Source organism: Oryctolagus cuniculus, chromosome 13 (assembly GCF_964237555.1).
Source record: "Oryctolagus cuniculus chromosome 13, mOryCun1.1, whole genome shotgun sequence".
Lineage (NCBI taxonomy): Eukaryota > Metazoa > Chordata > Mammalia > Lagomorpha > Leporidae > Oryctolagus > Oryctolagus cuniculus.
Window position 1 is genome coordinate 61,927,836 of NC_091444.1, and position 15,654 is coordinate 61,943,489.

A 15,654-nucleotide genomic window follows, 5' to 3' on the forward strand; every position below is an offset into this window, starting at 1 on the left:
GGTAGCCAAGGTTACCGAGTTTGTGGCCTCTCCCACTGAGACTATTCATGTTTCAGCCACACCATGAGTTTTCCCACACACCCTCAGTTTTTTTTTTTCCCCACCATGCTGGTTCATAAGCTCCACACATTCACTAGTTCTTAACCTCCTGTTATTTCTCCCCACCAGAGTCAGGTTTTTCTGCTTGGCTGAGGGCAGGCGCAGCCCTGAGCTGGCACAGCCCTGAGCTGGTACAGCTGTTACATATGTCTAAAATGGTGCCTGCTCCATTGTCTTCCCCGCCATTGTAAGGTGAGTGGAGAGAGAGAATCATGTCCATACTGGTCTCTTTTATTATTTTTTTTCTCCTCTAATTAGGCTGGTGTTCCCTCTTGAGCCTCGTTCCTTCTAGGTGCTTCCTGCTGCTTTTCCACCAGTGTCTCGGGCTACTGCAGTTTTGCCTCACCTCCCTTTCCAGCGCTGGTGTGTAGACATGGTGGCTGGGGTCCTGAGCTGTGGGCACCCATGCCCTCCATGTAGGTCCACTGTGTCACACTAATTCCAGAAGAGTTTCCTCTGTAGTTTTTCCCCTAAACTTCCCTGAGACTACAGTATCTCCACTTCTATTAAACTATCTTTTCCCAGACTATCAGTGCACTCCCTCCCTATTCCACCATCTTGGAGCTCTCCTAAAACATGATCAATCTCTAAATGAAGCAGCATACAGAAATGTTTAAAAACAGGAATATAATTTTCTCCTAATTTAATCACTCATTGTGTTTAAAACAATACCTTGCTAACTCTCAGAGTTACTCAATATTTTCTATCTAGTCACTATATTGAGTCACCATAGTCAAAACTAAGATTCTATAAATCTACATTGAGATAGAATTTGAGACCAATTTCTGCCAAAAACTAGGGAGTGTTCTTCAGTGAATAGCCTAAAGTAGTCTAGAAAAGTGGCCTATATTTTTATCTTAGGAACTCAGGTTGCCTGTATGGATCACAAAACTGAGATGGATTATTTGTGTGAATATCTATATAGATCAGAAAATTGCATCATAAAGGTGGATTTCATTATTATGGTTCTAGTCATTACAGAATGATTGAACTGAGTCTTTAAAAGCAGATCTTCAGTCTTAGTTATTTATTGAATAGACATTTTCTGAGCCCCTATTTTAGGCCAGAAGCCATGCTAAAATGGAAGAAATTATTATAAGCATTGAAAATAAGCTTTTTCAGCCAAAACATTCTGGAAAAAAACAAAACAAAACAAAAAACAAACAAAAAAACCACCTAAATGAAAGATCTCCGCGAGTGAGATCCCAGTGGAAAGAACAGGTCATCAAAGAAGGAGGTACCTTTCTCTGAAGGGAGGAGAGAACTTCCACTTTGACTACGACCTTGTCTAAATATGATCAGAGTTGGTGAACTCAAAAGGCTTCCATAGCCTTGGCAACTCATGACAAGAGCCTAGGGTGATTACTGATGCCATAAACAAGAGTGTCAATTTGTTAAGTCAACAACAGGAGTCACTGTGCACTTACTCCTCATGTCAGATCTCTGTCCTTAATGTGCCGTACATTGTGATTTAATGCTATAACTAGTACTCAAACAGTATTTTTCACTTTGTGTTTCTATTTGGGTGCAAACTGTTGAAATCTTTACTTAATGTATGCTAAACTGATCTTCTGCATATAAAGAGAATTGAAAATGAATCTTGATGTGAATGGAAGGAGGGAGGGAGAGGGAAAGGGGAGGGTTGCGGGTGGGAGGGAAATTAAGGGGGGGGAAGCCATTGTAATCCATAAGCTGTACTTTGGAAATTTATATTCATTAAAATAAAAGTTAAAAAAAGAAAATAAGCTTTTTCATGGCTAATCAACCACAAAACAGACAGATGAACAAATAGATAATTATAATTCATAAAATAAAAGAGGACTCTACCACCAATTATAGAACAAACATTTGAGGGCTGGAAAGGAAGTATAGAGAAGTTGGCAAGTAGAGATCCTAATATCTTGAAACACACTTTGGGAAACAATACACACTTTCAAATGAAAATCTCGAATTACAGACACATTTAGATTGCCCAAATATTTAGAGAAGACTAGATAACCTAATCTAACCTAAATACTTTTCAAAGCAAATGGTTTTAGACTTTTCAGGGAAAAAACATTGAGTGGAAAGAGAAGTGGAGAAAGAAAAACAGCATATGGGTCACCATTGTGGTCTAACGTGTTAAGCTGCCACCTGCAAAGCCAGCATCCCATATGGGCACCAGTTCGAGTCCTAGCTGCTCCACTTCTGATCCAGCTCCTTGCTAATGTACCTGGGAAAGCAGCAGAAGATGGTCCAAATGCTTTGGTCCCTGAACCCACATGGGAGACCAGGAGGAAGCTCCTGGCTTCTGGCTTCTGTCTGCCCAGCCCCAGCCATCGCAGTCATTTGTTGAGTGAACCAGGGGATGGATGATATCTGCATCTCTTTCTCTCTCTCTGTCTTTCTTTCAAATAAATCTAAAAATAAAATAAAAACATCAGATAACTCTAAGGAGTCTCTGACATGCAAGCAGCAGGTAAACAGGAAGAGACAGTGAAGGAGCCTGGTGATGAGTGGTGGCCAGAGGGAGTGTCAGGTAGAAGAAAACCAGAACAGAAAACAGCTAGAGGGACAAGAAGGAAAGTGTTTCACAGAAGCACTACGAATTTTCAAAGGACAAATAATTTATGAGCAGAAAAGCATACTGTGAGTTCTGAGAACTGAGAGGTGTTCAGTGATCTTAAAAAGTGGAGTGGGGAGAACAGACGCAAGTTACAGTGCTTGTGGGGCAGTGAGTGGGGAATGAAGTAGTAGAGATGTTGCTGACTCCTTCAAGCTGCTTTGCCAGAAAAAGAAAGAAAGAAATGCAGTTACAGACAAGGTGCAGAGTTAGGTTCTTTTTTCCCTACTTTTGTTTTGAAATAGGATATAGAAGTAGGAGCTATCATTCATTTCACTGAGAGAATTGTGGAACAGAGATTTCTCAAAATTCTGGCCACAGCAGGGATACTAAGTACCAAGAAAGCACCTAGAGAAGAAGCACTCTATGGAAAAAGGAGAGTTGGAAAGTCCTGGTTTCAAATAATGGTTTGTTCCTTTGTAACTGGGAAAATTATTTAACCTTGGCAAGACTCTCTTAGAATATAATCTCTCACAAGTTTGAGTGAAAGATGAAATAAACTAAAGTACATAGGTGCCTACCATGGTCTCAGCCAGTTATAAATTTCCCTTTCTTTTCATTTGTCTTAGGGAAAACCAAAAAGGATTAATAAAAGCCAGTATTTATTAATTCTAAAAGACATGTATATGGTTATTAAGATTTATCTAAGTACCAAAACAGTAAATTCATTCAAACCAATAATTTAATAATTCAAATGTAATAATAGAAAACAAAAATAATATATCAACATGAAATAGAAACATATATAATAGGTATCTTTAAATTTGATGAACAAATTAAATCATGTGATCATAAATTCCACATGACATGTAAGTCCAAAAAGGTTGTGAAGAGCAGTTTATTAATGTTTATCCTGACCAAGAAAGCAAGCTGTCCTCTCACAACCACAAATCACATCCCATAGAGAAGACTATTCATTAGGCTCTACTTTAACTGAGCTGAAATACTTCTTGCGGTGCATCCTGGTCTCTACTTGTTAGATCACTAGTGCCCAAGGAGAGGTTGTAGAAGTCGGCCCACGTGGACTATGAGGTCCACAGTGTGATTGGTAAAGTGAGTTCCAAGCTTAAGGTTCTATGACATAGCAGGCTTTGGGATCTGAATCCTGTCTCAGCTGCCAAAAAGCAAGGATGATGACAGACATCTTATGGATAATTGAGAATGTGTTCCTTGTCAGCAAAATCGCCTATTAAAATGATTACTCAGACTCCCTGTCGGGATGTGATCTGGCAGAAGAGCCTCAGCCAGAATGTGAATGGTGCCTGCTGTGAGCACGGCTCTCATCCATCAAGTAAGTGGATGTTCCTATTTATAACGCTGTGCAGTATCATTCCAGACTGTTGGTCTTCTAGTGTCTAATCAATCATACCCACTCTTGAATGCAGATAGGCAACTATCTCTACAGGATGAGAAAACAACCTCTTTTTAAGTGGCATTTGAGGTGTTTCTCCACCAGGTTGCTATCTGAAAATTAGGCCTGATGTGGGATGCCCTTTGAACTCATGCAGGAGTTTAATCCTCAAAGTCTTAATGTTAATAGCATTAAGAGGGTAAAAATTTAACCCAATTATGGTGGTTAGACATGGGGCTTTGAGAAGTTACTAGATTAGATTAGATAATTAGTGTGGAACCCTGATGATTGAATCCTGGTGGTTTTATATGGTGAAGGGGAAGAGCTATAACACAGAGATACACGTATGCTCCACAAATATGATATAGCATAGGCACGTAAAAGCCTGTGCCATGTTGTTTAGATCTTGTACCTCCAGAATCATGAACCCAAATAAACCTTTTTCCCTTATAAAGTAGCCTGCCTCAGGTATTTTTTATAGTAATGAAAAGCTGAATAATACAATAGCTGATTGGCACCCTCCTGGATCATCCAATGAAAGCATTGTTTCTGGATACCTAAATGTTGAAACTGATATGTGCCCACACATAGGACTTTTATCTGATACTTCAAACAGCTAAAAGGAAAGGATAAGATTCAATAAAGTTAGGTAAGAGAGGAGTGTGGGAGAGGTAAGTGTGTATGTGTTAAGAGAAGAGCTAAAAAACAGAACAAAGCAGAGCATAAAAGTTAAAAGCTCTCAGGATGAGGAAGAGCAGGTCTAGAATTCAGGTCAGATTGCATTATCCAAGTTATCACAGTAAATACAAGAGTAACAATCTGGTATTCTTCACATGATTAATATTTGTATTTGAAATATATATTATGGTATTTTTGTTGTGGATTATCTGTTATTTTGTAGGTTAACACTGAAGTTTAGCTATAAGTTTGCTAAATATTGGTAAAAATTTTAGGTAGAATTCAAAATATTTCAGGGATAATATGTTAAACAAATATTGCCTACTTAATTAAAATGACTGTATTTACATGCCTTTGTATGTATACAGGACTGCACTCATTCTAGTGATAACATATCACATATGTGTATGTATGCATTTATTCTCTCCTATTAATCTAGAAGTACCTTAAAGAAAGAGATCGTGTCTTATATTTCCTTTGCACTTCCCTTAACTATTTAGTTCAGATATTATTATACCCTGGGTTCCCCAAAATGTTACATTATCTGATTATGAGATGCCTATATTAATATCTTTCTTAGGGACACCAAGTTTTAAATAGAAGTATGAATAGTTAGGTAAGGACTAGAAAAAGGCATTAATCTGTTCAACAAATATTGTATAAAAAACTAAGTTTACCCAGGAAAGCGAGAAATGATCTCTGTGCCAGAGTTAGGAATTATTATCAGGAAGAGGAAACAGAGAAGCAATCAGATGTAGGCAACAAAATATGAGTTGCTCTGATGGAAGTCAGTACAGGCACCACATGCACATAGAAAATTTCCCAGTTCCGTCACATTCACACCCATTCTTCTCAGTTATAGGCATCGCTTGTGCAGGGCTCAGAAATATATACATTTAAGCTGAATTACAGCTCTTCAATGTTCATGGGAACTGCATATCATATTAAAAGCAGGAAGACAAAAATAACATATAGCAAGGTTCAGGAAAATTTAGAAATTCAGATGGATAGAGATGAAAGGGACCAACTAATAGGACTCATACTTACATAACCAGTCCTCATTTTTATATTAATAAATAATTGAAGATTGAATGTTACATCTACATCAATGTAAACTTTAATTTACAGCTATGTACCATCTGTCCTACTTCCTATTTTTATTATGGCAACTTCTTTGAAGAAGGCATTTGATTTTAAAAAGAATGCCATAGCTACTTATAAAATTTTTTTTCTACAGAAAGACCACAGACTGGAAGAAAGCACAGAGGCACAGGTGGTTCAGTGAAATTTTTCAATGAATAGAAATGAGTTACGGGGGCCGGCGCCGTGGCTCACTTGGTTAATCCTCTGCCTGCGGCACCAGCATCCCATATGGGCGCCGGGTTCTAGTCCCGGCTCCTCCTCTTCCAGTCCAGGCTGCTCCTCTTCCAGTCCAGCTCTCTGCTGTGGCCCGGGAAGGCAGTGGAGGATGGCCCAAGTGCTTGGGTCCCTGTACCCGCGGGGGAGACCAGGAGGAAGCACCTGGCTCTTGGCTTTGGAACAGCTCAGTGCCAGCTGTAGTGGCCATTTGGGGGGTGAACCAACGGAAGGAAGACCTTTCTCTCTGTCTCTCTTTCTCACTGTCTAACTCTACCTGTCAAACAAGTTAAAAAAAATGAGTTAAAAGTCTTTAACATTTCCTTGAAATGTCTTATGATGTTAGAAAAAATTGAATTAGTTTATGTATTGCTCACACATACACATAGTTTATCTGTGACATAATGACCAATGCTGTTTTTGGCTAGTATATGTAACTTCCACACTTCAGTTCATTGCCTGGAAATATTATTTTCTGTAATACTGACTTAATCTTTCACAGGTAAGAATTAACACAATGGGAAGAAGAAAAAATATTTCCACTGTGTGGAACAAAAACTCAAAAAAAAGTCATATAGATAGCTGATCGTGTGTGAGGAAAATTATATACTGAAGCAATAATTAATATATTTCATTAATCTCATCATTTACACCCTTCTGAAGAAAAATCAGAATGGTGGGGCTGACATTGTGGCACAGTGGATAAAGCCTCCACCTGCGAGGACAGCATCCCATACAGGCACCGGTTCATGTCCTGGCTTCACTTTCAATCCAGCTAATGGCCTGGGAAAAGCAGTGGAAGGTGGCCCAAGTACCTGGACCCCTGCCATCCCTGTGGGAGACCCAGTTAAGGCTCTTGGCTTCACCTTGGCTCAGCCCTGGCCATTGGGGCCACCTATGGAGTTAAACAGAGGATGCAAAATTTCTCTCTCTTTCTGTCCCTCCCCTACTCCCACCCCTGCTGCTCCCTGTAACTCTGCCCTTGAAATAAATAAATCTTTTTTTTTTTTAAGTAGAACGGTAAGGGATACAACGTGCAGTTATTTGCAAAACTAGATCAGAAGTCAACCAGAAAAAAAACAATGTACATTTCAAATTCACCTGTGCCATGCAGAATGTCTACAAAATACTTCAATTAATAGAATCTATTTTCCTTTCAAATATCTAGGCCAATTCAGTTCAAGTATGAAACATATTTTATTCCTGGGTCCCAGAACTGTCTCTCTCACTCTTCCATGGTTTCTTCTGGAGAGGACTGAGCAGGTGGAGCTACTCTAGTCTGAGTATCACATTAGACAACCACTTTGACCCCGAGTGGCACTGAATCCTCCAGGAATCTCCCTAAACCGTTGCTCTTCATAATTCACAGAGCTAAATCAGACCTGCGTGTTAGGTAAAGAACATAAACTCTGGAATCCTTTCTTGATTCAAATCCTGGTGCTGCACATATATGGTTTGGGAAAAGTTAATGAAGTTTTTTGTGTACAACTTTTTTGAAAAGTGAAAATTATAATAGTGCCTACATTATACTTAAAAAAAAAGATTTATTTAAAGGCAGAGTGTTGGGGTAGGGGTGGAAGGGTGATAAATATTCCATCCACTAATTTACTTCCCAATTAGCTGCAACAGCCAGAGCTGGGTCAGGCCAGGGCAAGGAACAAGGAACTCTATCTGGGTCTCTCACATGGGTGGCAGGTACCCAAGTACTTGGACCATTTCCCACTGTTTTCCCACTTGTTACAATGCCAGTCCCTATTATAGGGTTTTTAATAAAGATTAACCGAAGCACTTCATACAAAACTAGTTAGCAAAATACATATTCATATATACTTATTTAATGTGAATTTGTGTTTACATATAGATATAAATGTACACTTTTATTTTCTTAGTTGCATTTCATCTAGGCATTCATATTACTTTGTTCTTATCTTGCATGTTATATAAAAAATTCTTCCCTTTGCCAAACAGATATAACTAACTAAACCAGAGAGAGAGAGAGAAACAAATCTACAACCAAGGAACCCAAGTTTTTATCCATTTCAGTTCGGATATTTCTGCCAGTGCTTGCAGTAACAAGAAGTGAAAACATCTTGGGCATTGATAATTGGTGCTTTTTCCATCACCAGTTAGAATTCTAAGGACCTGGAGGTCATATGGTAGGGGAAGCTTCAGATGTGTTTTTAAAAAAGCAGAAACAACAAATCCACATAGATTTCTGCCTGGAGAGAAAATCCTTTCTCCCATGAATACCGATTCAGTTCAAAGGCAAACCTAACTCCAATCCAATACAGAATAGAATGAAAAGTTCCTAGAAGGGAATGGAAGCATGGGATTGGGAGAAGGAGAAATAAACATACAGAAAGTTTATCCTTGCATGTATTCTAGTACCTTCCTGGGAAATAATCATTACTTTTGTATCAGAGTTGATGAAATGAAAAGAATCACTAAGCAGATTGGGAAATGTAGAAAAGGGACTAAGGCTCCGGCTTCCAAATTTCGTATTCAGTTCACACAATATTCCCTGTAGCCACTCTGCATTATCAAAGACCACAACAGGACCTGCCAGGTGGTGTTTTAAGTAGAAGTAGGACTGCTTGTCATTTGTTTGCTTGTAGGTTTTGATATAAGAATGAGACAAAGACTGGATATCTCAGGGCTAAAATTGCTGGTTCCAAAGCTAAAACATCCCCTCCAGGGAAATAGGAGTCCTCTCCCCCAGCAGAGTGTGCTGCACCAGGAAGCCATCCACACAGCTGGAAGAGAGTCTGAGTACTCACATGTCTGATACTTTATTGGTGTAGTACCATTGTCTCAGTATTTCAAATATTTAAACTCTGAACTATGTGCATAATGAAATATACTCATAGAATTATATACTGCATCTAAGTTTCATATCAAATAAAGCTTCTCTTGACTAGAAAGCATGTTGACTTATAGTGCTTCCCTCTCAAAATATGTTTAAAATGTTATATGGCTGTATTAAGTTCAATTTCCTAAATGACTAGTTAGGCTGAGCATGTTTTTTCTTATAGTATTTTTATTTCCCTCAGAGTCAGTTTCTGCCCAACCAATTACCAGAAATCCCTAAGAGAATTTGAACTTCCTAAGAAAAATGGAGTAGCTTGGAAGTATTAGGGAGAAGGGAGGAAATGGAGAAGTTCCTAGAGTATGTTTTTTTTTTCCTTTCTTTCTTGAGAGAATCAAAGCTTGGGAATCCTTCAAAAAGTAAAATACACTCCCATAGGATTATTTATTTTATATTCTTATGCAATTGATCTTTTCTAGACAGATTTAGGCTGGAAAGGTAGAAAAACAACATCCTTGGTCTGGCTCTCTCTCAGGTTCATTATACTATAGAAGAGTATGGTACAATGTTGATGATGTCATTTTAAAAAAATATTTCACTAATAGTATTAGTGCCAGCATTTCAAGATTATAAAATAATTCATTTTTTTCCAGTGTTGCAGTTACTAAGCTTGACTACTTGAAGTTACAAACCACTTACGGTGACTCCTCTCCTGGTCCCTTCTTATATCAGGCCACTCTCCAAGGCCATGAAGGCCAACCACTGTCAGCCCTCATCACAGAGCCTAATCCTTGACTGTTTGCTGATCCCAACTACCACAGAGTGGCTCTTGCTCTACAAAAAAAAAAAAAGCTCTTGCTTTGGGTGAAACTTGGCTTCTGGTAGTACTATCCTCAGTCTTTCTCCCTAGCTACATTCCATAGGGTAAAGAGAGCTAACTATATTCCAAGAAATTTTTGTTAGAACACAAATTTTCATCAATAAGGGACTGATTCATTAAATTAAGACATATCCATATGGTATGATTATAAGTCACTCAAAGAGTGACTAACAGCTACCAAAATCAAAAGTTAAGATGTGCTTTTAAAATGACAAGAGCAAGTCTGATTAGTATTTATTCTAAGAGCCCACCTTTGAAACTAAAATGCCATGACATGGTATTTTATGCTCTTTCTCTAGTTGATGTTCTCAATGTCTATATGAAAATTAATAAAAGTGGTCTGAAGAATGTATTGGACTCCCTAACAGAAATGATTAAATGCACATAAAATTTATTTAGCATACACATGGACATATTTAGCATTCAATTTTTAAAAAGCATAACAATAAATTTGGAAGCAAAATGTGGATTAAATGCAAAATCCTTTTTGGCAGGAAGAGAGAAGGCTGCCTGCTCATGCAGCAATGGCAACAAGTAAGCCTGCTGGCTAGGAGGGAACTAGAAAGGAGCAAATTGCCCAATCCACAAAAAGGTGATTCTTCTCAACTGTGCTGAGGAGCCCAGCAAGCCCCATCTTGATAATAGCAAGAGTTGTCTTCCTTTGCTAACAGTCCATTACTGAGTCATAGTCAGTTGTTGAATCCAGGGGTTCTCTCATAACCTTTCTTTTTTTTTTTTTTTTTTTTTTTTTGCCATTCCATTTATTAAAAGTCAGTGAGAGCTCCTGTGTCTCTAACTGAGAAAATAAGAAGCCGGTCAGGGTGATCACGGCCCATTATCTGTAGCTTTGGCTGGTGGGAGAAGAGACAGAGGTCCTCTCCTGTCTTTAGCTGCTGCTGCGGCAGGCTTAAGGGATGTGCCCACGGAGCTTAATTATATCACTCTCAATTTTATGGAGGATTCAGCCTGAAAGTTCTATGTTAGTGCTATGATTTAAAGACTTAACAGATGTTAATGTCCATGATATTCAAATTCACTACACGTAGCTGACAGCTAACTAGGTTTTCTAATTTTCTTAGTGACTGACCAGAGCTCCATTCTCCTTTCTCTCTCTCTCTCTCTCCCTCTCCCTCTCCCTCGCTCCCTTTCTGGTAAATCAACTTCTATCTCTCCTACATGCTCCTTTCCAACCCCACCCTCACATTATTTTAAAATATAATCAATCTGGGGCTGGCGCTGTGGCGCAGCAGGTTAAAGCCCTGGCCTGAAGTGCTGGCATCCCATATGGGCACCGGGTCGAGACCTGGCTGCTCCACTTCCTATCCAGCTCTCCACTATGGCCTGGGAAAGCAATGGAAGATGGCTCAAGTCCTTCGGCCCCTGCACCCACATGGGAGACTTGGAAGAAGCTCCTGGCTCCTGGCTTGGATTGGCGCAACTCCAGCCATTCCAGCCAATTGGGGAGTGAACCAGTGGATGGAAGACCCCTCTCTCTCTCTCTCTCTCTCTGCCTCTCCTCTTTCTGTATAACTCTAACTTTCAAATAATAAATAAATCTTTAAAAAATCTATAACCAATCTTCATTCTGTGTCTCTGATGTTTATTTTATACATAATGGTTCCATGTACAACAAAGATAAATTGTGTAACAACTTTTTTAGTTGATTCTTATTTTACTCCTTAAAAATGAGGACAGAAAATGTTTTAAATGATATTATCCTCCATTTTTTGGATATTCCAAAAACTTAACTCAAAAGTCACTATAAGCAAGAAGAAAATTTGGAAAGGTACAAAATTCATTTTAAAAAAGCTCAGAGTAGGCACTGTGACACAGCGTGTTAAGCCACCACTTGGGATGCCCACATCCCATACTACAGTACCTGGTTTTAGTCCCAGGTACTGCACACTTCCAGTTCAGCCTCCTGCTACTATACCTGGGAGATAGCAGACGCTGGCCCAACTACTCAGGTTCCTGCCACACATGTGAAAGGTAAGAATCTAAACGGAGTTCCTGGCTCCTGGCTTTGGCCTGGCTGGACCATGGCTGTTGCCAGCATTTTGGGAGTGAACCAGAATATGGACAGTCTCTCCCTCTCTATTACTCTGCTTTTCAAATAAATGAATAAACCTTTTAAAAATTGACTTTCAGAGGCTGGCGTTGTGGTGTAGTAGGTTAAGCTTCTGCCTGTAGTGCTTGTATCCCATATGGGTGCTGGTTCTAGTCATGGCTGCTCCTGTTCTGATCCAGCTCTCTGCTTATGGTCTGGGAAAGCAGTGGAAGATGACCTAAGTCCTTGGGCCCCTGCACCCAGGTGGGAGACACAGAAGAAGCTCCTGGATCCTGGCCATTGTGACCATTTGGGGAGTGAACCAGTGGAGGATAGAAGACCTCTCTGCCTCTCCCTCTCTCTGTCTGGAATTCTGCCTCTCAACTAAATAAATAAATCTTTAAAAAATGAGTTTCAACATAAAAAAACAATTAAATAATGGGGATAAGGAAATATAGGTATAACAGTAATTAATATAGTCTTAGGAATATTTTTAACAATAAAAATTCAAGATCTTGGCCGGCGCCGCCGCTCAATAGGCTAATCCTCCACCTTGCGGCGCTGGCACACCGGGTTCTAGTCCCGGTCGGGGTGCCGGATTCTGTACCAGTTGCCCCTCTTCCAGGCCAGCTCTCTGCTGTGGCCCAGGAGTGCAGTGGAGGATGGCCCAAGTGCTTGGGCCCTGCACCCCATGGGAGACCAGGAGAAGCACCTGGCTCCTGCCTTCGGATCAGTGCGGTGTGCTGACCGCAGCACGCTGGCCACGGTGGCCATTGGAGGTTGAACCAATGGCAAAGGAAGACCTTTCTCTCTGTCTCTCTCTCTCACTGTCCACTCTGCCTGTCAAAAAAAAAAAAAATCAAGATCTATATCAAGCAATTCCAATATAGTATTTAAAACTTTTTAATCTGTTAAATATTTTTATTTAAAATATTAAACTGTGGTAGAAAGATCAATATATATCAACATATATTGATAAATTTTAAATGATTAATAAAAATAACAAAAATCTTGTGTGAGCTATTTTAAAGTTCGTGGGGTTAGCATCTTTCTATGCTTCAGAAAAAGATTCTAAAAACGAAAAGGAATAGCCTTTCTAGATAGTAACACATATTAAAATGCAATTGTAATAAAAATAGTCTGATACATGTACCTAGAGAGATATAGAGAGCAATTAATAGAAGGGTCTAGAAATAGACATAAATATTTAAGGGTATTTAAAAAAGCTCATTGAAAAGTTTATTGTGGTACATACTTTTTTGAAATATATGGATAGTTTCTTTATAATATGCATCTTGCATGAACTTTTGGAAGATACCTTCTGTAACTATTTGGGAATATGCAAATATGCTGATAGATCTGTGACTCTCTCAGCCTCAGTTTTCCAATTAATGAGATGAATGTGGCAAGAGCTCCTTCATCACAGAGCTGTAATGAAAGTCAAGCCACTGTCTAATGACAGTGCTTAGTGCAGGTGGGTATTTATGGTGAAACAGGCTTTCATCACCTTCAGTCCTCATTGTCCTGGTAATAGCACTTCATTGCCTTGGGGGAACTCAGGCTATGTGATTGCAGGTTATGGGTCCACCAGCCCCTTTTCCCAACCCTGCTTCCTAGGGTGAGATATATCCAAAATCAGATCAATTGTGGCCAGTGACTATTTATGGCCTTCCACGGAAATAACTGGGAAAGGGCTCTCTTGTTTCACTGGGGTCACTCCAAGACTCAGATTTTTAGCCAAATATTTAAAATCAGTTTGATTTTTTTAAGGACTCATTTATTTATTTCAAAGGCAGAGAGAGAGAGAGCGAGCAAGCAAGCAAGTGAGCATCTTCCACCCACTGGTTCATTCCCCAAATATTTGGGCCATTATCTGCTGCCTTCCCAGAAGCATTAGCAGGAAGCTGGATCAGAAGCAGAGCAGCTGGGACTTGAAACTGCACTTCCATGTGAGTTGCTGGCATTGCAGATGGTAGTTTAACCCTCTGAACCACAATGCCATCCCCCATGACTTAAATATTAAGCTTTAAGCGGCTAGGATGTTCACATGAATAGGCCACCAGCAAATACTCCGTTTTGATAATTTCCTAAAATGCCAATAATTATGACACCATTTTTTATGTACCATGAAGAATAAGTAAATTTAAGAAGACATTTTAAGTTCTATCTTGATTTGAAACATATGGAAAAAAAAGAGGCAAAATGGACATTTTAGAATTGATGAACTATGGTAAAACTAGCACAGCAGAAAAAGAGATTAAGAGACAGATCAAGTCTTAATGATACCACTTAATCCCTCAGATTTGCTTATGCCTAAATCTGTGAGCTACCCCTGAACTTTCCAGGTACATGTGGGTGTTGTTTGTTATAGCTGCTTTAACAAAGTACTACAGACTGATTGGCCTAAACAACAGAAATCTGTCATCTTACAGTGCCTGAGGTTAGAAGCTTGTGCTAAAGATGTTGTCAGGGTTGCCTCCTTCCCATGGCTGTGGGAAGGATTTGTTCCAGGTCCCTCTCCTTAGCTCAGAGACAGCCACCTTCTCCCTGTGTCTCTGTTTCTCATCTCCTCTCTACTGTGGTTATGTCCAAATTTCTCCTTCTTTTTAAGGACAATAGTCCTATTGGATCAGGCTCATTTATGCATTGCCTTATTTTAACCTACTAACCTTTAAAGACTCTATCTCCAAATATGATCACATTCAGAGGTACTTGGATGTGGGATTCTCACATAATTTGGGGGTAGGAGACACATTCGACGCAAAAGAGAAAGAATGAACACTCTCTTTACAGAAGCCAATTGCAGTTGAGCTTCTGTTATTTACAGCCAAGAAGACTTCTCCTCAGTGAACTCAATTTCCTTCCCTTATCTAAAAGTTTTCTTAAACTCAAGTTAGTTTTCAGAAATGGATGATAACATGAGTGAATGTGATTTGAATTTAATCAGTTTAGTTCCTTCTGGGTCATTCTTGAGGGAAACCAGAAGTTCAGGAAGAGTCTTGAGCTCTGGTTCTGCTTTTGACATTATGAAGGAAGTTGGTCAAATCACTTACAAAAGGAATAGTAATTTCATTTTAAAGGGAAATGGCATGAGACTGTGAAAAGGACATTAATGTAAAGATGAAAAAACCTTTTTTTTTAAGTATTTATTTGAAGGCAGAGTTACAGAGAGAGATGGAGAGATAGAGAGGGATTATCTTCTATCTGCTGGTTCATTCCCAATGGCTGTTAATGCCTCAGGCTGGGCCAGGCTGAAGCCTGGAGCCAGGAGCTTCTTCGCGATCTCCCACATGGGTGCAGGGGCCCAAGGACTTGGGCCACCTTCCATTGCCTTCCCAGGCACATTAGCAGGGAGCTGGATCGGAAGTGGAGTAGCCAGGACTTGAACTGGTGCCCATATGGGATGCCAACACTGCAGGGGTAGGCTTAACCTTCTATGCCATAGCACCAGTCCCTGAAAAAACCTTTTAAGATAAAGGAACCTGAACACGTGCTCTATGATATTGACTAAGCCATTGTATTGTACCAGAGACCTTAACGTTCTCCCTTATAACAAAGGGTAAACCTGTTCTTACTGGGTCTTCATAAAGAACAAATGAAGAATGTGTGTGAAAGCTCTTGGCAAACTACAAGGCATTGCAAACAACTAAATATGATGGATTTTTTTTTTCACTTAACCCACACACTGTAGCATATAGCACATAGCTTATACACATTATCTCACATAATTTTCATAGCCTTATAAAGAAGTTCAGTCTATTATTTCATTTCAGTTTTCATATAAGAAAACTGAAAAATAAGGAGATAAAGAATGTATTCTGAAGTCAGCAAATGG